This window comes from Suricata suricatta, chromosome 7 (assembly GCF_006229205.1).
Source record: "Suricata suricatta isolate VVHF042 chromosome 7, meerkat_22Aug2017_6uvM2_HiC, whole genome shotgun sequence".
Classification (NCBI taxonomy): domain Eukaryota; kingdom Metazoa; phylum Chordata; class Mammalia; order Carnivora; family Herpestidae; genus Suricata; species Suricata suricatta.
The window spans coordinates 31,378,177-31,401,032 of NC_043706.1; the positions used below are offsets into that span (position 1 = coordinate 31,378,177).

The 22,856-nt window shown below is 46.3% G+C and overlaps 1 long non-coding RNA gene across 2 annotated transcripts; it reads right to left on the bottom strand.

Moving 5' to 3' along the window:
* Window positions 1-10,934: 10,934 nt before the first annotated feature.
* On the bottom strand, window positions 10,935-14,333 carry LOC115296681. Of its 2 annotated transcripts, none has more exons than XR_003910997.1 (3): window positions 14,208-14,333; window positions 13,864-13,991; window positions 10,935-11,356 (listed from the first exon to the last, which is right to left on the bottom strand). It is a non-coding gene; the product is annotated as an uncharacterized LOC115296681 (long non-coding RNA). The 2 variants fall into 2 exon arrangements; XR_003910996.1 differs by having other exon boundaries at window positions 13,362-13,991.
* Window positions 14,334-22,856: the final 8,523 nt, after the last annotated feature.

Here is a 22,856-nt window from a genome sequence, read left to right on the forward strand (position 1 = left end):
AGTTCACTGCCAGGAGCCAGGGACAAAGACCAAATACATTTATTATGCCGCAGGCAGGAAGGCAAACTTTAATTACTTGGGTGTCCGGGCAAGGTCTCGGGAAGGGCAGCAGAGGGAGGAAGACTTCGCAGACCCAAGTGCTAGGCCTGTGGCTGTCCCAACTGGGCCGCTGCAGAGGGTGAGGGCTTCGGGGCCACCACTGGCAGAGGATGGGGGGCAAGTTTCTGGGGACGACGACAACAACAACAACTAAAGGCAGTTCTCTGCCTTGTACCCTGACCAGCTCCCAATGCCCAGGGAGGGAATATTTACAAAAGGCGGAGTGCGCACAGCCCTGTAGTTCTGACCCTGCAGCCAAACCTACTTCGAAACCAGGCTCTGAGGCGACAATGGACAGTATCCAACATGTCTCGGGCGGGAGAAGGATGGGCTTCACTCTAGAACTGAAAAACCTTCCCATATACACCCTAGCCATCTCGACTTGGGCTGCTAAATAAGTAAACAACTAAAAGTGTCACCAATAACAAATCTCCATCAAACAGGTGTGGCGTGTCTCCAGAGCAAACTGATAGAAAGAGACGTGGGAGATGTTTCGTGACGCAGCAAGGTGCTGTAAGCGGAAAGTCAAGGTTCAGCTGGATCCTTTTGTTATTATTCTTTAATGCTCATTTATTTATTTTTTGGTGGGGAGGGCTGGGGGGGAGAGAATCCTGAGCAGGTTCCACGATGAGCACGGAGCCCGACACGGGGCCCAATCCCAGAGCTGTGAGATCATGACCTGAGCCCAAATCGAGAGTTGGCCGCTTTCCCGACTGAGCCACACAGACGCCCCTGATCCTTTAAGACATACATATACGTGTGTAAAATCTGAATGACGTTATTGCAAACTCTTGAAGGAAGGGATTAGGAGGGGTGTTCATTCGCTCTCAACAGTCTTTTTACACAAAGAGCTTTATGAAAATCATCTCAAATTTTTATATTACGTAAGATATACACATAAAATGTACTTATGTACTGATTTTCAGAACAGTAGCAAACACATTTCTAGAAGGGCTGGGGCTGGCTGTGGCTTTGCTCCATGACACGCAGGCTGAACGGAGAATCCCCAAGACTTCCTCATGGTGGAGCCCAACGGGCAACCGCTTTTTTAAAGAGTTGCGGCACAATGTACAGCACGGATTTAACATTGTGGGGATTTTCCGGCAAACAGTTCAGTGCCATTACATACATTCACACTGCTGTGCACCATCACCAGCATCCGTCTCTAGAACTTTGCTCATCTGCCCAAACGGAAACTCCAAATCGATTAAACAGGGACTTCCCCCTGGCCCCCACCGTTCTACTTGCTGTCTCTGTGAACCTGACTCCTCCTGGCACCTCATGTGCGTTGAGTCGAACAGTATTTGCCCTCTTGTGACTGCCTTCCGTCACTAACATGTCCTCAAGGTTCGTCCGCGTTGTAGCACGTGTCAGAATGCCTTTCATGCTCAAGGCCGAGTTACACGCCGTCCTAGGTGTGCCGCAGTCATCCGCGCGGGGGGACCTGGGTGGCTTCCACCTTCTGACTGTTGTCACGAATGCTGCTGGTTACATGGGTGTGCAAATACACACTGGAGACCCTGTTCTTAATTTTTGGAGGTATACCGAAAAACAGAAGAGCTGGGTCATCTGGTAATTGTATTTCAATTATTTTGAGGAGCTGCTGTGCCGTTTCTCATAGCGGCCGCAGCCCTTCACATTCTCACTGGCAACGCACAAGGGCTGAGGTTTCTCTACAGCCCCGCCGCGCTCGCCTTCTGTGTTCTTCGGGTGGAGTAACTGCAAGGGGTGTGAGGTCCACTGCAGGGTGGTCTGTGCCTCCCTGTGCTCGGGGTGCTGAGCGTCTCCTCCTGTGCTTGTTACCCACCTGCACGTGTCCTTCGTGAGAAACGCCTGTCATTCAAGCCCTTGGCCCACTTTTTAATGGAGTTGTGTAGGTTTTATTTTGCTTGTTTGTTTTTATTGTAGGAGTACTTTATATATTTTGGATCCCTTTCAATTTTTAAAGACTTTCTTAAAAACTTTCTGCATGGAAAATGTCTACAGTTCAAGAATGTCTCAAAAATATCGTTTACAGTTGGACTGGGATTTTCAAGATCATTTAGCTTTTTATTTTGAAATCATGACAGATCTACAACACCTTCGAGATTTGTATGTGGAGTTAAAATAGCATCACAGGATGAACGTAAAGGCTGAGGGAATATGCAAGCTAGGCAAGAGGGTCTCTCCCTGCCCATCTCTGCCTGCCCTGTCTCCCGCCTCAGAGGCACTAGTTCACACATCAGAATGGGCAAACTGGAGGAGACAGAATTTGTATCTGGGAAGGGTGACGCGGGCCATCATGTCATATATATTACTAAGTTATTCTGGTTTCACTGAGAATATCTCCAGAAAAAAATTTTCCAGACAGAATAGACCACGGAAATCATTCTTTCTACCAAAAATGACGTGTGACAGTTAACAGGACAGGCTTTTAAAAAAGTTTTCCCAGGGTGATCTGACCACTGTCAGAGGGTGCCAGTCACCTACCAGCACCACTCTCTTCTGTCCTATGAACAGAAACACGCTTGTATTCAGGGTGACAAAGTGCTTGGCTAAAAAGGCCACATCGTCCAGCCTCCCTCACAGCCAGGGCTGGTTACAGGATGGTTCTGGTCAATGAAATGAAAGCCGGGAGTCACCAGATAGGGCTTCCAGAAAGCTCTTTAAAACCCTGTTATTAAAAAGCGTGACTCCTCATTAGAAATACGGAATATTGCGGGGGGGGGGGGGCGCCTGAGTGGCTTAGTCGGTTAAGCGTCCAACTTCAGTTCAGGTCATGATCTCATGGCTCGTGAGTTCAAGCCCCACATCGGGCTTTGTGCTGACAGCTTGGAGCCTGGAGCCTGCTTCGGATTCTGTGTCTCCCTCTCTCTCTCTCTGCCACTCCCCTGCTTGTATTCTCTCTCTCTCTCTGAAAAATAAGTAAAACCTAAAAAAAAAAAAAAAAAAGAAATATGGCATCTTGGGCCCCAGTCCAGACGTACAGACTTGGGGCCTGCATTTTAATAAGACTCCCTGCCGACTCACATGTGCATTTAGAGCTCTGGGAAGTGCTACTTTCAGGGGAGTCCAGCTTCGTCCTTCCGGCCTGGAGCAGAATGTGGTGGCTGGACTCCAGTGGCCATCTTTTGGTCATGATGTGACCTCACGGAAGCCGTGTGCTAAGAAAGATGTGAAGAAAGCCGAAGGAGGCTGGGGCACTGACGGCATCGTGATCATGGGGCCACCACACTGCCTGGACCTGTCCACTCCAGACTCTTTTTAAAGTAATCTCTACACCCAATGTGACACCTGAACTCACAACCCCAAGATCGAGAGCCCCACGCTCTGCTGACCGAGCTGGCCAGGCGTCCCAGCTCCAGACTTCTTGAACGCAAGGGGATAACCTCTGTCACATGTGCTTACTACTGACAGGGAAGCCCTCCAGATGCACAGACTAGAAGAAATACCAGAAAGCCCGAAGCAAGGAAAAGCACAGTCAACCATTACTGGATCATAAACTATATATAATCTTTTGATTTCAAGTTAATATAAGTAGGCACATGTATGTGTATAAAAATGTCCAGAGGACGAAAATACACACACTAACTGGGGATCCTGAGCGTCTCAGCTGGTTAAGCCTCTGACTCGACTCTTGATTTTGGCTCAGCTCATAATCACACGGTTTGTGAGATCACGTTCCACCTTGTACTCGGCACCTGTTTGGGATGCTCTCTCTGCCCCTCCCCTACTCACACACTCTCTGTCTCAAGAATGAATAAATATTAAAAAAAAATGTTTTTTAATATATATGATGTGACCTGGGAGTTTTTTGGCCCCTAGGAGTAGAGTGTGCAAATTATACTCAGGTTGAGGCCATTGTCAGTATTAGTCAAGCAAGGTCTCTCTCACTTTATTCACTATTTTTTTGGTAGCCCATTTCTACTCCTAAGAGTAGACAATCCTTTTTTTTTTAAGTTTATTTATTTAAATAATCTCTACCCCCCAGTGTGGGGTTTAAACTCACGACCCCAAGATCAAGGGCTGCATGTTCTTCAACTGAGCCACCCAGGCGCCCCACATCACATGTATTTTTGACTAAACATCTGTTCACCAGCTTGAGTAATTCGATTTTCAGACTCCACTAAGTAACGTTTGGCTATATTTCAAAATAACGTGATCCTCGAGAGGCAACGAGTCATCACACCCGAGGCGCACAGACATGCATCCACGTCAAGGGCAACTCAAAACCACTTGTACAAGCACAGTAAAACTAAACCAAGTACAGCTTTCCAGGGTCCTTCCTTCACGGGGAAAATTTTGGAATACACACCCAATTAAGAAGCACCCTAGCATCTTACTGTTTGCACTTCCTTCTTACTGGCCTCTCTACACTCTCTACATAAGAACATTTCAAGGGGCGCCTGGGTGGCTCAGTCAGTTAAGCGTCTGACTTTGGCTCAGGTCATGATCTCCTGGTTCATGGGTCTGAGCCCCACGTCGGGCTCTGGGCTGACAGCTCGGAGCCTGGAGCCTGTTTCGGATTCTGTGTCTACCTCTCTCTGCCCCTCCTCCACTCACACTGTCTCTCTGTCTCTCAAAAATAAATAAAGATTAAAAGAAATTAAAAAAATATTTCAAGTTAAAAAAAACTCCATTTAAGCTGTCTTTTGAGTGCAGTTAAAATGTGAATACAACAGTTCAAATAGGCAAACCTCACCCTAAAATGAAACTAGAGCAGAAGAGAGTGGCTCAGCAGCCACTACCACCCTGACACACACAGTGGAGTCCAGTAATACCCACACCCGCTCCAGCACAGAAACTCACGAGGGAAGGGATTTTTCTTTTTGTTCATCGATGATCTCAAGAATCTGGAACAGTACCTGTCACATATGAGGTGGGGGGCGGGGGGGGGTAGTGTGAATGACTGTATATAGCAATAAACAAAGTCTTAAATTTAAAAAGTACACACAGGGGTGTCTGGGTAGTTCGGTTGGTTAAGTGCCCAACTTTTGATCTCGGCTCAGGTCATGATCTCACCATTCCTAAGATTGAGCCCCAGTGCAGAGCCTGCTTGGGATTCTCTCTCCCTCTCTCTCTGCCCCTCCTCTGCTTGCTCTCTCTCTCTCTCTCTCTTTCTCAAAATAAATAAATAAATTTAAAAAGTTACATTCAGTCACACATTAAACCAATTTGCAAATGCCTCCAAGAGAAAAGGAACAGTTTCCCACTAATCCATGCATTCACCTAAGAATATAAAGCTGAGGCACATGTTGGCAATCAAGTAGTTAGATGTTACAAACACATGGCAATGAGACGTAAGTTATGGGGAAGAGGGCAAGGTAGCAAGTGCACAAGATATGTCTCCACGTTAGGCGTTCAGGCCTCAGTCCATGGTTGTGATGGCAGGCACGTAGGGCCCTCAGAGTGGCAGGAGAGACAAGGCTCATCACTCGCAGGACCACGCGCCGCAGGCTAGCTGGAAAGGCGGCGACCAGAAGCCTCTGACACCCGCGATTCAGGCTTTGTTGGTGATGTGACTTGGAAAGCTGTGATGCAGACGATCTGATTTAAGCATCTTCAAATGTGTATTAACAGGCTACCACGTAGCTTGCTGATGCTGGTTATTAAGATCAATGCCCTTTTTTTTTTAATTCTATGACATAGTTTGACTTTCTATATCCTTTTTATAGGGAAAAGATGTGTGACCAACTTGCAGAAATAGGCTTGTTTGCTTGCCAGATATATTTCTCATTGTAAATTTGCATGCTGGCTAATTATAACAGCTTGAAAGTTACATAAATGTCCAACAATAGGGAATCAGTTAAGAATAAAATTCATTATAGTGCATATATATAAGACTACACAGCCATTAAAAAACATGATGTAAAAGTAGAGATTGCCATGGGAAAATGTCCACAAATAGAGGACATTTAGAAAATCAGGTTACAAAACAGATGTATCAAATGATCCCAGTTCTGTTTAAAAAACTAAATAGGAGGGAAAAAACCTGGCAGAACCTTCCTAAGCCTGGGACTGTGTCTCAGGGTACAACTAAAGTCGCCTTGTTTTATTCTGTAATTTTGTAAATTTAGGTCTCCTTTTTCTGAATTTTCCAAATTTTCTACAATGGAAAATAATTGCTTCTATAATCAGAAAACAAGCAGCAATAATTTTTTTTTCAATTTTCATTCAGACGACCTTAAGCAAGTTGATCAACCTCTCTGTGCTGGTCTCCTTACGTACAAAGACGGGGAGGAAAGCACTCCAGCCTTTAGCTTAGCAAAACACGTGAGTGCTTACAAGCACCCCTGGCAAGTGGGGGCTGCTCAGTAAAGGTTGGCTATCGGCGCTGACAGGCTGGCGCGGACGCGCATGTGCGCTGGAGGGCCAGGCCTGCCTCGGGGAGAGCCAGCCGCGGAAGCCCGCGGGCCTCTCCATCTCATTCCACTGTCCACAGCTAACAGAGGCAGAAAGGGAATTTAGGGCTGAGTTCACAAATTCCCAAGTCTTTAGGCACCAGGGAAAAAATGTAACTGAGCAAAACAGTTGCGGGGCTGACAAGGAGCAGGGTGCTATGGCTCTCTGCGGGGGGGGGGGGGGGGGGGGGGGGGGGGGGGGGGGGGGGGGGGGGGGGGGGGGGGGGGGGGGGGGGGGGGGGGGGGGGGGGGGGGGGGGGGGGTGGAGAGGGACTCCCCAGAAGTGCCTCAATTTGGCTTCTTTTATTAATCTCTACAGCCAGAGTGAGGCTCGAACTCACAACCCTGAGACAAAGAATTGCATGCTCCTGGGACTGAGCCAGCCAGGAGCCCCAATTCCACTTATTTTAAAAGCCTGCAGCGGCACCTGACTGGCTCAGTCAGTTGAGCGGCCGACTCTTGATTTCGGCTCAGGTCATGATATTCTGGTTTGTGAGTTTAAGCCCCACATTAGGCTCCACACTGCCTGTGTGGAGCCCCTTGGGATTCTCTCTCTGCCCCTCCCCACTCCGTGCTCTTTCTCTCTCTCAAAATAAATAAATAAACTTTAAAATTTGGGGGGCACCTGGGTGGCTCAGTCGGTTGAGCATCTGACTTCAGCTCAGGTCATGATCTCACAGTTTGTGGGTTTGAACCCTGCATCAGGCCCTGTGCCGACAGCTCAGAGCCTGAAGCCTGCTTCGGATTCTGTGTCTCCTTCTCTCTCTCTGCCCCTCTCCTTCTCGTGCTCCATCTCTTAAAGATAAATAAACATAAAAACAAAAACTTCAAAAAATTTTAAATAAATAAATCATAAATAAATAAATAAATAAATAAATAAATAAATAAAAGCCTGCCCTGGCCTAACAGCCCACATCTACTCTGTAGCTGCCCTGATTTGAACATTAACGTGGCCCCAGAAAAGAACAGTTTAAAGAACTTTACAGGTTGCTGCACGGGCCACCACAGTCAATGCTCTTTTCTTCAGGGTGTTTGCAACTGGGTTTCAAATTATTTGTCAGTGTCCCCTCGGGTAGGACGCTGTTAAAACACACAGCAACGAACAGGTTGGTTTGTTTGTTTTTAAATAGGCTCTACACACAACATGGGGCTTGACCACATGACCCCGAAATCAAACATCACATGCTTTACCAGCCAGGCACCCCAACAATGAACACGTATCAGGGGCTGTTATTAAGGATGGAAACCAACTGCATGACCAAACTGTGGTAAGAAAGGGATTCCAGGGGTGGGGTGCCTGGATGGCCCAGTCGGTGGAGCATGCAGCTCTGATCTTGGAATTGTGAGTTCAAGGCCCACACTGGGTGTAGAGAGATTACTTAAAAAAAAAAAGTCTTAAAAAAAGAAAAAGTGGGGCACCTGCGTGGCTCAGTTGGTTAAGCATCTGACTCCGGCTCAGGTCATGATCTCAGTTTGTGGGTTTGAGCCCTGAGTCGGGCTCTGTTTTGACAGCTCAGAGCCTGGAGCCTGCTTCAGATTCTGTGTTCCCCTCTCTCTCTCTGACCCTCTCCTGCTCATGCTGTGTCTCTCTCTCAAAAATAAATAAAACATAAAAAAAAGAAAGAAAGAAAAGGATTCCAGGGTGTTGGGAGCCTCCGAGCTTTTGGCCGCCTCAGGCAAGGAGATATCGCTCTCCAGGGAGCAACCAAAAAACAAGATTTACACCTAGAGGCTAGGAGAGTGCCATTTCCTGGTCCAAGATTTTGGCGACGGTCAGGCTGGGCCAGACGTAGAATGGCCAAGGTGCACAAAAGATCAAGCCGCATTTTGGATTATTCAGCGCTAGCTTCCCCTCCCCAGCTGCAGACGCTAGTCTGCGCGCTTCCCTTTGATGCTGTATCCGGGGTATGGAGTTTCGTTTTTGGTTTTTTCCCTTTCTCTAATATTCATTTGACTCTGCTACCTGGCAACCAACCCGGGTCAATTCCCCGCCCCAAACCATATATAAGATACAGGTTTTCTGGGAGGAGGAGAGGAAGAAGAATAAAGAGAGAGGCTTGATCAGAAATCGCTTGTCTGTCTTCACCCTCTGTGCACCCTTTCCTGCCCTTTCTCTCCCTCCCTCAGGAAAAGAACCCACGAGGACTCTCCGCCCTGCCGGTCGGGGCGGACGAGACAGGTACCGCTGAACACCGGGGACGAGCGCCAGGGACCTGGCTTGGGCTAAGACACCAGGGTTACACAGTTGAGGGGTCGCAGGTAAGTTAGTCTGACTGGTTCCAGACCAAATGACCAGGGAGGGAATTCAGAGAGTAGAATGAATGCTGAACCAAATGTAATCTGTCCTAGAATTCCAGGGACCGTATGATTTGTCAAAATGGGGACTCTTCTTACTTCTAAGACTGGAAAGGAATGCAATTGATAATTCCAGCAGATGGGTGCTGGGGTGGCTCAGTCGGGTAAGTGTCCAACTTCAGCTCAGGTAATGATCTGTTTGTGGATTTGAGCCCCAAATAGGGCTCTGGGCTCACAGCTCAGAGGCCTGCTTCAGATTGTGTCTCCCTCTCTTTCTCTGCCGTTCCCTGGTTTATACACTCTCTTTCTCAAGAATAAATACACTTTAAAAAACAGTAATTACAGCAGACAGCACCTGGTGGCTCAGTCAGCTGACTCTTGATTCTGGCTCGGGTCTTGGGATCGAGCCCCACGTCAGGCTCCGTGCTGAGTGTGAAGCCTTCTTAAGAGTCAGTCTCTTTCCCTCTCCCCCTCTCCCCTGCTCATCTTCTCTCTCTTAAAAAAGCATGAGGGGCAGGGGGCGGGCACCTGGGTGGCTTGGTCAGTTAAGTGTCTGCGACTGACTTTGGCAAAGATCATGATTTTAGTTTGTGGGATCAAGCCCTGCATTGGGCTCTGCACTGGCAGCGCTTCTCTCTCTCACGGTCTCCCTGCCTCTCCACTGCTCGAGTGGAGCAGGACATCGGTTCTTGACTAGAAATGCCTCAAACAAATTGAGACGTATGGCTATCCAATGAAAATCATAGTGTCCCTAAGGCCTGGGGTAAATTCCAGCTTTTCACTTGAAAACTTTCTTTCTTTTTTTTTTTTAATGTTTATTTATTTTTGAGAGAGACAGAGGGCAGGCTGGAGAGGGGCAAAGAGAGAGGGAGACACAGAATCCAAAGCAGGTTACAGACTCTGAGCTGTCAGCACAGAGACGGGGCTCAGACTCACGAACCGCAAGGTCATGACCCGAGCCGAAGTCAGAGCTCAGCCCTGAGGCACCCAGGCGCCCTGAAAACGATCTACTTTCATGGCAGGTAGAAACCGCGCTCTTCAAACCACTGTGTACAACCCAGTAGACCTATTTGAAGGGTTTACTACCCACAGAAGTTTGGGATCTTCCTTTCTATAATCCTTGGACTGAAAGTGAAGAGACCCTACAGTCAGGATGAGGGCCCGGTTCCAAGCTGGAAGGCAGTGGTGACTACCTGCTCTCAGTTACCGGCTCCTCCCTAGATCCCTGACACCACATCAGCCTCAGGGAGGAGGCAGAAGGCGACTACTCAGCAGTGGCACACGGACCCAGTGGGGTCAGGGGCTGTCCCACCAGCCGCCCTGTTTCCTCTCCTCCAGGTGTTGGTCACTGGCTCAGAAGCCCCCAGTGCGGTAGTGACAGGAGACCATGATTACAGGCCCAAGACCACGTCCATGGCTGGGACCAGCTGGGACTTGTATTTGATGTGCGTTCTACCTAACAAGTGTCTTCCAGATTCTACTGGACTCCAGTACCTTCCCATGGTCTGTTTGCTAATTATCCTATTCAGCTCTCTTCCTTTCTAGGTTGTGAATTTTTAGCTTCTCAAATTTGCCTCTCTTTTCCCTCTTCTTTTACTAATAGAATTCCAAGTCTGGCTTTGAAACTAGACCTTCCTACCTACGGATGAAAAAAGTCTCAGCCAGGTTAAAGGGAAAAAATATTTCTCGTTCTCCTTTAGATGCAGAAAAGCTCATACTATTCAATGTCGCAAAAGTGTTCTTACTAAGGTTATTTTTAAGGAGTCTTTCAAGACTCTTGGAGTTTAGAGATTGTTACTACATCCTAGGAAAGTGGTCTTTAACTTTTAAAGTCTATAATTCTGACTGGTTCACTTAATAATTTGTGGTCCTGATAGCATTATTTAAATAGATATGCTAGGTTTGGGGCTCATGACCAAAAAAGTGTGTGATTTTTCATTCTTAAACCAGGAAAGCATCATTATTAGCAACCTTCTCTACCCATTAAAGCATAGAGATAAAAATGAACAAAATCAATGGCTATATTGAATTTTGGTGTTTTTTTTAAATGTTTATTTATTTTGAGAGAGAGCGAGCGAGCTGGGGAGAGGCAGAGATAGAAAGGGAGAGAGAATGCCAAGCAGGCTCCCCACGCAGCGTGGAGTCCAATGTGGGGCTCGATTTCACAAACAGTGAGATCACCTGAGCCGAAATCAAGCGTGGAACACCTCACTGACTGAGCCACCCGGGCATCCCTTATTGGATTTCATATTTAAACAGAATTTGACAATCAAATGTTTAAAGTAACTTTATCAGCAATAAACGTCCAACTGTTTAAATGTCTGGTGGTTGCAGTTACTCTTTCTGCCTTTAGCAAATCTCTAAGAGTGACGCCGGCTGTCTGGATCGCAGGGAGTCCATCAATCCTGTACTAGGCCAGGGCCCAATCACCGAGAGCCAGGAGAGTAGAAGAGGAATGGGCTCCGGGCCCTCCAAGCCACTGCGGAAGGTCTTCCTCTTTCATCGGCAAAACGGTCTATCTGGTCAGGCTGACTTCCCAGTCCTCTTCCTATTCCCTGGGCTGAGAGGTCCCTATGACTTCCCTAAGGGGACAGAGGGGAGGAAGGAGGGTTGGAGGTCCTACTGCCATCTCCCAGACACCTTTTCTCAGTCCAACATCAGAAGAGGGGCCACTGAATTCAGACTGGGACTTATTTGAACACAAGGGTTCTGAGAATTTGAGGGGAACCAGATCCAAAGTCCCACTCTCTACTCTGCCTCCATTTCTAAGCAAACATAAAGATGCAGATTCTAAATAGAACACATAAAAGCTGTAAATGCTAGGGGCGCCCGGCTGGCTCAGTCAGAAGAGCATGTGACTCTTGATCTTGAGGTTGTGAATTCGAGCCCCACTTTGGGTATAAAGATTACTTAAAATATAAAAAATGGATTAATTAATAACAAAAAAAACCCCTGAAAATGCTACTATTTTCTGCTCACTTAGAAATCCTAAGTCCACTGGGAACCGAGGAAGTTGAAAAGAAATCCATCGTAAGCCTTCCTTCACAGTAACTCTGAACCAGAATTCTGACCTAGAGAAAAGGCTGTTAACATTGATAATAGTAAAATAAACCAAAAAGAAAAGAAAAGAAAGGAAAGGCTTTTAAATTCTTTTGTTAAGAATACAGGTTCATTCTGGTAACTTCTCTCCTCCTGGTTTATTTTATTTTTTAATTTAATTTATTTCTAAAAAATAATTTTTTTTTTGAGAGAGAGACAGAATGAGGTGGTTCAGTTAGTTAAGTGTTGAACTTCAGCTCAGGTCATGATCTCAGGGTTCGTGAGCTGGTTCCTGAGTTGGAGCCCCACACCGGGCTCTGCGTGGACAGGCCAGAGCCTGCTTCAGAACCTCGGTCTCCCTATCTCTCTGTCCCTCTCCTGCTCTCATTCCCTCTTCACTCTCTCAGAAAAAAGACATTTAAGAAAAAATTTTAAAACAAAACAAAACAAAACAAAAAACCAGGAGGCAAGAACTTACTAGAAGGAACCTATATTCTTAACAAAAGAATTCACAAGCCTTTAGAATTACTACATACCGGGTACAAGTTGCAGGCAGGAGAGGGGCCCCAAAGGCTGTCCTGCACTCACCACGCCATGGTTCTTTGTCCGGCCCTGAACACAAGACCGCCCCACTTTCCAAATGGCTTATCACTTCAGTTTTACAGACTGAAAATCCTATTCGTGGACAAGGAAAAGGGCCAGCATGTTCAGGAAGCAGGATAGCAGGGCAACTCCCTGCTGATGAGCCCTCTCATTTCATGGCTCCAGTCAGGCTAACTGTCCTCCTCGGTTCCTGCCTCTTGGTTCCTTCCCACTGGCTCTAGATACTCCATTCAATTCCTTCTTTCCTCTTTTCTCATGACCAACTGTAGACTTTCCAGCTTTCCACAATCTTGCTGTCCACTCAACCCTAAGGCTTAGATAAAGGTTTTTCTGCTGAAAACCCCAGAAATACAGAAAACAGGCAGTTAAAATGTCTGGTCTGTTTCCGGTTTTCCTTTTTAGGTGATATTCTGGGAATCCCTTTTCTTTTCTTTTTCTAATATTTTTCTTTTTGAGAGAGGGGACAAAGGACCTGAAGCAGGCTCTACGCTGAAGAGCAGAGAGAGCCCAATGTGCGACTTGAACTCAAAAGCTGTGAGATCATGACTTGAGCCAAAGTCGGGTGCTTAACCAACTGAGCCACCCAGGCACTGCTGGGAATCTCTTTCCTACCACCCTTTCACATCAAGGGTGATTTCAACTCCATCCCATTCACACGTACTTTCTGTAACACTAATACGAGGGGCCTCCTCTTTTAACTACAAAATATGGGGGTGCTGGCAAACTCCAAATGGGAGTCTTCCATCTTAATGTCTCCCCCAGATTTAACATAATCAAATCATTCTGATACAGAGTTATAATGACAAAAGGAACTAGACTCATTTCACATATTTGGGGGAAGTTCGAGTCATACCCTGAGGTGTGGATGAGCCCAGTGAGCAAATCCTTTTTGTGTCTGGGATGAAAAGATGACAGTGGCAGTGGGCAGTCACCCTGGACACCTACCAGTCAGCCGGAATGCTTACACAGAGCTCCAGGTGGGAGAAAGGCACGCGCTGAGAGCGCTTAGAAAACTGCCCACTGTTAATGGCTCTTGATCTTAGGGTCCTGAGTCTCATCCTCACCTTAGGGGCAGAGTTTACTTAGGAGAAAAAAAAAAAGAAAAGAAAAGAAATATCTTGCCTCAGGGCCCAGCAGCACTTCCACAAAAAGAGGGCTTGGCATACCAATAAGGGACATTTCAAGCCAAGTCACAAGCAAATTCCAAGCCTTTCGTCTGGCATAAACATAAACAATATAAAGAAGAAATAAATACTAAAACAAAAACCAGAAACAGAAGAAGCTTGAGCTCAGCTATTCATAAGGTCTGAAGCTCTGAAAACTCTGCAGACGCTGAGGCGTCCACCACACGAGCGGGGAAATGTGGAGAAAAGACCGAGCCACGGTCAGTGAGAAACTGCAGGTAGGCCTTGCAGTCAGACCAGTCGGGTCACAGCGAAGTCCTTACTCAGTGCGATGGCGTTCCCATAATTCTTCAGCATCACTCCGTGTAAAGAAAGTCTTCTGAGGGCAGGCCAGGCGAGTCCACTCTTCATTTCGGAAGCCCACGTCCACATCATCGAAAGTCACTGGCCCCTGCAACAGGAGGTTTGTGCACTATGGCCCCGGGTCAACCCAGCACCTGCTCCTCGAAGGAGAAGCAGGGTTGGGAACTTCAGGAGGCGGGAGATGGACGCGCTGAGAAGAGGCGGTCGGGGGACACCGAGGGTGGCAGGACCCCGATCACACCGGGCATGGGGAGAGACAATGCAAAAGTCGATCCCCGGGGAGCTGGGACCCGGACTCACTTACCTCGGGCGCTGGCGGCACGGATACGTGAGATAAAGAGGATTACAGAAGAGTATAGTACTGGACGTCTGCCCTCAACAACAAGCTTCCGCCCGCCACTCAGGGCAGCAAAACTCCGCGCGGCCGGCCCACCACGCGTCCGCCGGAGCCTCGGGCCCCGCCCCTAGCCAACTTCCGCGTCCGCTCTAGGCTGCACGGAGGACCTTGCGTCTCGGTGGGCCGCTCCCTACCTCGCCTGGGAAGCGCTGGTACCGGTTTAGACAGGGAATATGGCGCCCAAGGCATCGCTTTAGGTCCCGGGGCATCCTGCGAGGCTTGGCCCCCCACTCCTCAAGTTACACGCGAATCATATGTATTTTTTAACTTCTTCTTCTTCTTCTTCTTCTTCTTCTTCTTCTTCTTCTTCTTCTTCTTCTTCTTCTTCTTCTTCTTTTGTTTTTCTTTATTTTTGAGAGAGAGAGAGAGAGAGAGAGAGAGAGAGAGAGAGAGAGAGAGAGAGAGACAGAATCGGAAGCAGGCTCCACTCTCTGTACTGTCAGCACAGAGCCAGATGCAGGGCTCCAACCCAGAAACCGTGGGGCCCTTACCTGAGGCGAAGTTGGCTGCTTAACCTACTGAGCCACCCATACGCCCTGTGAATCATCTTTCAAACTACTTTTCCCCGTTGTATTTCCCAATGGACAATTGAAGAGGGAAAAAATAAGGCAGGGTCACCCCTAATATACAGAAATAACCACTGTTAAATTAACATTTTAGAGACTTTTACGCTGATACTTTTCTACATATAGTTTGATGTTTTTGTGTTTTTGTCATCTCCAAATTTCCTACTTGATTTTGTCACATAAGCGCTGGCTCTTCTTCCCACACTGTGATACACTGTATTACTCTGTCGACTGGATTATCATTCTTTATTTATTCATTCTGTATCAAATCACCCACACTGGGGCGCCTGGGTGGCTCAGTCGGTTAAGCATCCGACTTCGGTTCAAGTCAGATCTCACGTTCATGGGTTCCAGCCCTACGTCAGGCTCTGTGCTGACAGCTAGCTCAGAGCCTGGAGCCTGCTTCTGGCTCTGTGTCTCCTTCTCTCTCTGCCCGCCCCCCATGCTCTGTCTCTCTCTGTATCAAAAATAAATAAAACATTTAAAAAAATTTTTTTTAAATCACCCACACTGAGCCCAGGAATACCAGCCTTCCACTGAATAGGGCCACCGAAGTGGGTCTCAGCCTGTCCTCAGGGAAGTGCTGTGAAGCTTGTCACCGTTTTCTCTCCTGCTCTTGTCACATACACAGCCCCTTGCTGTAATCACTCAAAGGAGGACATTTTTATGGTCTTGCTATCAAGAAGAGTTTACTAGAGCAACCAGTTAGTTTTGGCCTATGGACCCAGGGAGTTTTGAATTTGAGTTGAGTTGGTTGTTAGAAAGCTAACAACAGTAAATCTTACGAAAGGATTAAGGGGACCAATAAGTACAAAGGTAACTTTCTACTGAAATCTGTTTATTCTCAGAATGCACCCTGCTACCATATTTCTACAGATAACATTCTTGCCTAGCCTAACAGTAAGAAAATGTTGGTTTCATTATTTTGCAGAGACTCAAGGTTTCAGTAGAAACCAACCAGAACCAGTTAAGACAGCCAACCTTCTCTTTGAGCATGAACCTGTGTCTGATGGATGAGTATTTGATATAGCAAGGTCTAAAACCCCACCCTCGAATGATACCAAGGAGGCCATTCTCTGATTATGGGTCATTTGAAGAGGCATGCAGAAGATCTGTGAAGGTGCAGACAATGAAAGTCACTTCAATCCATCCCTTACTTAATAACTACCTTATCTGATTTTGAAATCGTGTAGCTCCTCTTCCTATATCCAGATCCTTTTTCACTTACATTTAAATATCCTTGACTTGGGGCGCCTGGGTGGCTCAGTCGGTTAAGCCTCCGGCTTCGGCTCAGGTCAGATCTCACATTCGTGGGTTCGAGCCCCACATCAGGCTCTGTGCTGACAGCTACCTCAGAGCCTGGAGCCTGCTTCCGGTTCTGTGTCTCCTTCTCTCTCTGCCCCTCCCCCTCTCATGCTCTGTCTCTCTCTGTATCAAAAATAAATAAAACATTAAAAAAAAAGATAAATATCCTTGACTCTCCCCCTTTGAGAAGAGGAATTTGGCTGCCTCTTTTATTTTTCTTTCTTCCCTTCCCTCCCCTTCCCTCCCCTCTCTTCCCTTCCCTTCTCGAAGTAAGCCAGATGCCTAACCAAGGGCCAGAACACATGATCCCAAGATCAAGAGTTGTAAGCTCCACTAAATGAGCCAACTAAGAGTCCCTCCTCCCTGAATAAACCCTTCCTTTGCTGCATACTTGGTGTCCCAGTTGATTGGCTCTGCTGCACTTTGGTCATATGAACCTGGGTTTGGTCACAAATTTGGTAAGCCAGCCAGGAGCTCTTTGACCTTGGTTCGATGGCCCTAGCCATTAGTGAGAGTCTGGTGAAGAGTCCAAGCAGCTGCCTAGGCTCTTTGTCCTAGGGAACTTCCCCTGCCCCCCGCCCTCATTTGGCTCCACTGACCTTCAGGTGCTTAATTTAACTCTTGTGGTAAAAAACAGCTTTTGGTTTCAGTCTGCACAGACATCTCTTTGATGAGTAGCCTCAACACAAGTGATTACATTCTTATTTCTTCCTCCCATTTGGTTGCCTCCAAATAAGGGTTTTAGTTTGGCTCTCTTAGCATTCTTTTCCTTGATTAATTAAGAAGAGGTTGTGGGGGCAGTGAGCCTGGGTGGCTCAGTTAGTTAAGTATCCGACTCTTGATTTTGGCTCAGGTCATGATCTCACAGACAGTTATGAGACTGAGCCCTGCTTTGGGCTCTGTATTGAGTGTGGAGCCTACTTAAGATTCTCTCCCTCTCTCTCTCTCTCTCTCTCTCTCTCTCTCTCTCAAAAAAAAAAAAGTTGAAAAGAAAAGATTGACTAGGAAGTCATTTGATTCAGTTGGAGAAGCCCCGACTTTTAGAGAGAATCTAGAGAATCTCTCTTCACAGAGGTACTCCTGGCTTTGTTTGGCTCATTTGTTGCTGCAGCTTTTGGTATCTTTGCATAAAACTGGCTGTGTTCTAATTGGAAAATGAGAAATGACAATTTGATCCCTGCATGCAACCCTTTGGGCTATATTCTCCGAAATTGGACAATGTTTAGTTATGAATCTATGAAAAGGAAAAAGATGGTCTTCTTTTCCAACAATGCTTCACCACAATATTCATTCGACTCTGGGAAAAAATAGCCAATTAATGGATCCCCAAAGCGTAATACCATCTCGCAATTAGATTTGCTTTGTAAAAGGCAAGGTAAGTCTTTTTTTGCTTTGTATCCAAATAAGCCAACTCAGAAAAGAAGTAAAATTCTACTCCAACACACCAGTAACAATAAAAAGCCTGGGTCTCCTGATTCTCATCAGGGAGAGGAGGAGGCTTTCTGGATTACCTGAATTAAGCTCCTGTACAGCTCTTCCACTCTACGAGGGCACCAGAGCTACTGCCCCACCTCAGCAGCGCCCGTCCCAACAACTTGAGCCCCTACAGGGACCTAAACCAGGACCTCAGCCTCAGGGGGCCAACAGGTACGAATGGTCTCCCCTCCTCATCCCCTGACTCAGTTTGCTCAGGGAGCCACTCATTCCCCTGGAGGACAATTTCTGCTAAGGCAAGTCGCAATTGGAGACTTAGATGCAGGGGGATAACCTATCGAAATGATTTGGGTCCACTCTCCACCTTGAATTTTTTTTTTTTGGACGTTTCTTTATTTGTTTTGAGAGAGACAGAGAAAGGGAGAGCACAAAGGGAGGGGCAGAGAGAAAAGGAAACAGAATCCCAAGCAGGCTCCAAACTGTCAGCGCGGAGCCTGACTCAAGGCTCAAACTCACGAACCGGGAGGTGATGACCTGAGCTGAAATCATGAGTTTGACGCTTAACTGACTGAGCTACCCAGGTGCCCCTGAATTTGTTTAATTGGAAAAACAACATGCCTGCTTACAGAGATGACACCAAGAGGATGGAAAATTCGTTCCAAAAATCTATTTTTGTCATCCACAACCCCACTTGGGCAGAAGTACAAAATTTGTTAACTATCTTCCTCACTTCTGAGGAATGCCACATGATGCTAAGAAATGCGAAAGAAGATGTTAACTGGCTACATGCTAAACCCCCCAGCAACTCTCTAAGAGCTAATGTCAGAATGCCCCTTCCTACTGTGGATCCCAACGGGAACCTCAAGGCTGAAGACTGAGAGAAGTGTGAACACTATCAGGGTGATATTTTAGCTGGATTAAGAAAAGGGGTCCCCACTCTGTGCAAAAGTTTTTTTTTTCTTTTGATGTGGTCCCAATAGTTTAATTTTACTTTTGTTCCCCTTGCCTGAGGAAAACATATCTTGAAAAATGTTTCTATGGTTGATGTCAAAGAAATCACTGCCTCTGTTTTCTTCATGTCTTATGGTTTCAGGTGTCACATTTAGGTCTTTAATCCATTTTGCGTTGTTTCTGTGTACAGTATAAGAAAGTGGGGGCACCTGGTTGGCTCAGCTGGTGGAGCATGTGACTCTCAGTCTCGTGGGGAGTTCATGCCACACGTTGGGTGAAGAGATTACTTAAAAATACAATTTAAAAAAAAAAATAAAGAGGGGCACTTGTGTGTGGCTCAGTCAGTTAAGTGTCCAACTCTTGCTTTTGGCTCGGGTTATGATCTCACGGTCATAGGATCAAGCCCTGCGTTGGGCTCTGTGCTGACAGCCCACAGCCTGCTTGGAATTCTCTCTCCCCCCCTCTCTCTGCACCCCCCATTCATTATCTGTCTCTCTCTCTCTGTCTCTCTGTCTCTGTCTCTCTCAAAATAAATAAATAAACTTAAGAAAAAGAGAGCAGGGCGCCTGGGTGGCTCAGTCGATTAAGTGTCTGGCTTTGGCTCAGGTCAGATCTCACGGTTCATGGGTTCGAGCCCCGCGTCGGGCCCTGTGCTGACAGCTAGCTCAGAGCCTGGAGCCTGTTTCAGATTCTGTATCTCCCTCTCTCTCTGACCCTCCCCTGCTCGCACTGTCTCTCTCTGTCTCTCAAAAATAAATAAAAAGCATTAAAAAAATTTTAAAAAGGAAAAGAGAGCATAAATGTAATGAGGACCCTTCAGACTTTCTTGAAATAATTTTTGAAAATGTTCAATATGATGTTTTATGGGCAAAACGCCCCAGACATTCTAAAGAAACTCCAAAGGCTGGAATGCATCAGGAATATCTGTGTCACAATTGGTTAGGGTTGCCTTTAAAGTTTTTAACAGCAGAGACCAACTGCTAGAAAGAAGAGAGCATCAGAAAAAGAAACAGCAGGCTACCTTGATGGCTGTTCAAGGGAAGCCAAGACCAAACTGAGGACCACGGAGAGGTCGAGGTCTACCCTAGATAAGAAACTTGAGTTCCTTGGACCCTAAAGGATGCCCCAGTTTGGGGCTTCAACAGTGTGCTTATTGCAAAGAAGAGGGCCATTGGACAGAGGAATGCCCCAAGCCCACAAGGTCTTTTGAAAAAATAGAGGAACAAACTGCCCACCAGATGCCCAAATTGGCTGATGATGACCAAGAATGAAGGGGCCCAGGAGTTCCTTCAAACCTGGCAAACCTGTCGTCATTTCCCATGAGGAACCCAGGGTAACAATGAAGGTAGAAAACAAATGTACAGACTTTTTGATTGATACTGGGGCCACATATTCCGTACTGGCTCTCTCTGCTACCAAATCAAACCATGGCTGTAACACAAGTTTCTTACTAAACCTTCTTACAACCACTAGCCTGCCAAATAGGACAAACTCACCTTAAACATTACTGGGATATGACCTGTTAACTAAATTGAATGCTGAATCTACTTTTGCACTTGTACATGGATATAAAGGTACCACCAGAGCACGCTTGTGCCTTTCAAGCAACGGTACCACATCAAGGTGGAGAAGTCCGATCGGAGCTGCCTGAAGAAGTTATCCAAATAAGAATCAGATGTTCGGGTGGATGGGAAGCTGGGGCAAGCAAAATCGTGTATGCTAAACTTTGTGATGGGGTAAAGATTCTGAACCTTAGTACCTATCATAGGAACAAGCAAAAAAGGGGCATTCAGCCCATTCTCTCTCTGCCTTCTTGGAATTTGGCCTCATCAGCCCTTGCCAATCCCCATGCAATTCACCTATTTTGCCTCTACAAAAGTCAGGTATCCAAGATGATTCACTTTGTGCAAGATTAAAGGGCCATTAACCAGAATGTGGAATGGATCCACTCGGTGCTACCAAATCTATATACTCTCTTAACAACCTTGTCTGGGGACTTTTGACAGTTCACTGGTCTGGATCTAAACGATGCTTTCTTTTGCATCCCTCTCAGTTCAGATTCCCAAACTATTTGCATTTGAGTGAGAAGACCTCGGAAAACTAAACGTAAGCAGCATATTGCTGGACAGTCCGTCCCCAAAGCTTTAAAAACTGCTTCACCATTGTGGGAGGAGTCTTAGCTAAAGATCTGAGAAAGCCCTAATTGGAGATGGGGACTCTCCTCCAGGATGTGGATGATCTATGAATTGCTTAGTGAAACAAAAGAGTCTTCACACTTCATATTATTTTGACTCTAAACTTTTTGGCTGAGGGAGGTTACAAAGTTTCAAGCAAAAACGCCCAACTTTTCCAACCCACAATGAAATACCTGGGTTTTGAGCATTCGAAGGGACAAAGAAATCTGCTCCCTGATGAAACGGAGGCTCTAGCCTGAGTGGCAGTCCTTACCACCCAGGAGACAATTGTGTGGATTTCTGGGAATGACTGGGTTTTGTTGAATTTGGATACCCAACTTTGTTTGGCCTGATAGCTAAGCCCCTTTATGAAGCATTAAAAGGAAAGTATAATGAGCCACCAGATAGGACTGGAGAATGTCACAAGGCCTTTCAGATTATCAAAGAAAAGTTATTAACTGCCCCTGCCCTTCGGCCTCCTGGATATTAAGAAGAATTTTTGTCTGTTAGTTCACAAATCACAAGGAATTAGCCTTGGAGTATTAACCCAAAGTCTTGGCTGTACTAGAAATAAGACCCATTGCTTATCTCAAAGCAAGGGATGACCTGTCTGCTTGAGAGCTGTGGCTGCAGAAAAAGAAAAAGAAAAGTTAAGCATAAAAATTTACTTTGGGCCAAGCCATCACTGTCCACACTGCCCACTGTGTGCTTCCCATACTAGAGCAGAAATGGAAATACTGACTAACACCTAGAAGATTGGGCAAATAGCAAGCCGTTTCACTAGATAACCCCAGTGTTTCTTTGAAAGCTGTCTCCACTCTAAATCCTGCTCCCCTGCTATCTGTTAGCGCTGAGGAAGCCATTTGTGTTTGTATTCAGTCAAACAAGTTTTTTCCAGCTGTCCGGACCTAACCGACGTGCCATTGTAGGATCCCGACATGGAAATACTCACGGATGGAAGCAGCTTCATGGACCAAGGACAACGAAAAGCTGGATCTGCAGAGATTATCAGCCAAGGAACATTGGAGGTAAGAGCTCTTCCACCAGATACCTCTACTCAGAAGGCAGAACTCAGGGCTCCTGGGGGGCTCAGTCAGTTAAACATCTGACTCTTGGTTTTGGCTCAGGTCATGATCTCATGGTTCATGAGTTTGAGGCCCTCATCGGGCTCTGTGCTGACACCGTGGAGCCTGCTTGGGATTCTCTCTCTCTCTCTGCTCCCCCCACTCCCTTCCCTCGCAAAATAAATAAACTTAAAAAAAAAAAAGACGGAACTCATTGCCCTAAGGGCCTAAGGGTCCTTCATTTAGGTAAAGGAAAAAGGATAACTATACATACTGACTCTAAAAACACTTTCTCAGTGATTCATGCACATGGTACCGTATGGAAAGAAAGAGGATTATTAACTACAGGAAAGAAAGAAATTAGACACGCCCAAGCAGTTCTAACTTAATAATTGCAGTAATGAAACCCAAAGAACCAGCAGTAGTTAATTGTCCAGAACATCAGAAGTCAAATAATTATACAGCTCAAGGAAATAATCAGGCTGATCAGGCCACCAACCTGGCAGCTCATATGAAGACTCCAAACTCTCTATGATGCCGTTAGTGGCAGACATAGACTTAGCTAAATACCAACCAAAATATTCCTTGTAAGATCTAAGAAAAGCTAGGGACTAGGGATTTGGGCAAAATGCTGGCATGAACGTCAGCTGGAAATATAATAAATAAGGAATATTTCTTGTTCCAGAACATCTTACAGGAGAAATCATTATATTCACCAAAGCACCCATCATGGATGAAATGCTACTCTTCAGTGAATCCAAAAGTAAGTTGTGGGCCCCAAACTCCAGGTAATATCCAAAAGATAGTCTAGAAATGTGAAATTTGTGCTAAGGATAATCCTAGGACTGGGTCCCAATCAGTTCTAAAAGATATAAAACTTGGGGTGCTGGCAGGCTCAGTCAGTTGAGAATCCCACTCTTGATCTCAGGGTTGTGAGTTTGAGCCCCATGGTGGGTGTAGACATTACCTTAAATACATATATACATACATACAAACATACAACTTAGAGGCAATGAACCTGGAGAGGACCAGCAGATAGTTTTCACCACTATGCAGAGAGTG